Genomic DNA, 2729 nt, shown 5'->3' on the forward strand with positions numbered 1-2729 from the left:
TGCAAGATTCTGTCCCGATTATTCTTAGCCAATGAGTCCCGGAAGGAAATGTTTCATCGGAGGCTGAGATTTGCATTTGCAACAAAGCTTAATCCACTTTCAAGACTCGTATAAGGAATCTTCATATCAGAATCTGAGAGGGACCCTTCATCCAAATTAGAGTGAAGGAAAAGATGGTGATCATATATGGCCGTCAAGTGGGATTTTGACAGCAATAATCCACCATCATTTGCTGAAATATTAAGATATGAACAAATGGCCATAATTGAAGTAAACAAGTGAAAATATCTCCTGAGTATATGAATTTGAAAATGAAATGGGAGCTGATCTCTATAGTCATACATACATACATACACTCATACATACTATATGTATAATAAACAATTATCTAGTCATTTTCTTTTAAATTGAGGATATAATATAAAGTTTCAATCATGTTGACTGGCTCACCTATGAGATTCAAAGCCCTGAAGAGAATTCATTGTCAAATCCAGCCTCATCTCTGATATCTGATCACTCTTGCCTATCCCCAAGGGAACTTGGTCGAAATCGGCTTCATGTTATTTAGAGAAACTACTAATTTTTGACAAGCAAATACACTAGGTGAATTGCTTTTAACCCAATGTAGTAGTCGGTCTACAGATTTGATGAAACCAAACAAAATAACTAGAAATATATCCACTTGCCAATCAGGCTAACCATAAGTGTTTCGCATCAGGAATTTCTGCAAATTGATCCCCTTTTCTGATCTTAAATTGCAAAGAGAACTGGTATATTTCTCATTGCTTGGAAAATTCTCATTTAAATACAAGCAATAGTAGACGTCTAACATATGTACACTGCAGCTTGTAAATGAATACAAGCATCTATGACTTTGCTAAAACTCACAAAATTATTTGTCTAAAAGGACAAAATGCTAATACAGAGAAAACCATATATATTGATATATACCATGTATGTGTGTATATATATATATTCTTGTTGATCAGTAAGAAACGCAAATTGCAGCAAGAAACAGAACTATAAGACAAAATGTGCTTAAATAACCGATAGATGTGGACAAGAATGGAAGAAGAAAAAAGGATTAAAATATTAAATGAAGGCAAGACCAATCTCTGGTCTTGCATGCCCATGAACGGACAAGAAGCAGACCACAAGGGCCATGGTGATGGAAACAGCAGCTGAACTCACAGCATCAAGAGTTGCAGAGAACCGCCTCTCTTGCAGACCCCAGAGCGTCCTAACAAGCAATCCCAAGCCATCAACCACCATTGCCAGCACCATCGCCATCTTCAAAAACTGAACACACAAAAGAATAAAAGAATGACCACTGCAAAAACAACCGGACCAAAGCCAACTATATGGATCAGAAACTATCTCTTTCAGCTAAAAAGGGGGTACAATGGGACTTGGAAAATGTGCATTGCAGTTGCAGCAACTGAAGAAAAAGGGTGGGTAAAGGTAATGAGTGATTGAGACTGCCGTCTTTTTCTTGGATTTCTCATGAAAATATAGACGCACTTTCATCATCATAGTTATAAGGTGACACCCTGTAGGTAGAGGGGAAGGTCGCTGCTTCCGCGTTGCTTCCCATTTTCACTTGCCTATGATTTTGCTATTTGTGACATCAACTGACAACAGGGCCTGGATTTTGGAAGTAAATGATTATTGGACAGAATATAAGATCGCTACAACCCAAATTGTTTAACGCTAATAATTGAAGCATCCTAAGTCATCGATCTTGTTTATCTTTATTTCTTTTAGTTTCCTTTTTCTTTTGCTATCTAATAACCAAAAAAGTAAAGTTTTGCTTCAAGCAATGCTATCTGCAACTTTAACGTTTTTTCTCTAGTTTTTTTTTTAGTCTTTTTAAATGAGCTTCATGACTTTCTAATAACAGACTTCTTCATATTTTTATCTATTTTTAAGTAAGAGAATTAAAATTTAAACAATATTACTTTTAATGAAATGGATCAATTTATTTAACTCTATTTCTTAATCCAAAACTTATTAACGAATCAAGTATATTTAAGTCTGTGTTTTAAACCGAAACTTATCCGAAATTAACTCTCACAATTTCTTTTTTTTTTTTATACACAAATGGTGAAAAAGAACTAAAAAAAGAAAGAACTGCATTTCGGAAAGTTAAATGGTTGCTTGTAAACAATTACTACCATTTAATTTTGTGCAGTTTCTTTCCTGCAAACATGCCAAGGTAGTTGCATTTGACGGCAACAATTACAAGGATCCCTTTTAGTCTGATGGTTGTGATGTACGTAATATAACATCAATCCAACCATCTTGTAAGATTGTTAACCAGACTGAGGTGAGCCGATTGGGGGCGTTCCTTTTCCCCCTGTTGGATGGCATTTGTCTGATTTTCATCTTTCATCATTCATCGAGGACCCATTGCTCCCTACCCTCTTTCCTTTATTTCTTGATAATGCAGCATGAATAATGCCATCCTCTCAAAAGTAAAATGATCCACTAGATCTTGAATCACATGGATTTCTTCATCATGACCACCTTCAAAAGTCTATCCTTGTAATGATAAGAATTACTATCAATCATCTTAACGTGATTGTTAATTCATTGATGGATGCTTCACATGTGGTGATGGTTAAATCATCAAATGCTCTGTATCATTACATGTATGAATACCTCAATTACGAGGAGCTCCAATCATCCTCTACGAAAAACAAGAAAAGGTAAAAAAATGTTGGGGGGGA

Source organism: Theobroma umbraticum, unplaced genomic scaffold (genome assembly GCF_002168275.2).
Source record: "Theobroma umbraticum cultivar Fairchild unplaced genomic scaffold, ASM216827v3 scaffold_44.0, whole genome shotgun sequence".
Classification (NCBI taxonomy): domain Eukaryota; kingdom Viridiplantae; phylum Streptophyta; class Magnoliopsida; order Malvales; family Malvaceae; genus Theobroma; species Theobroma umbraticum.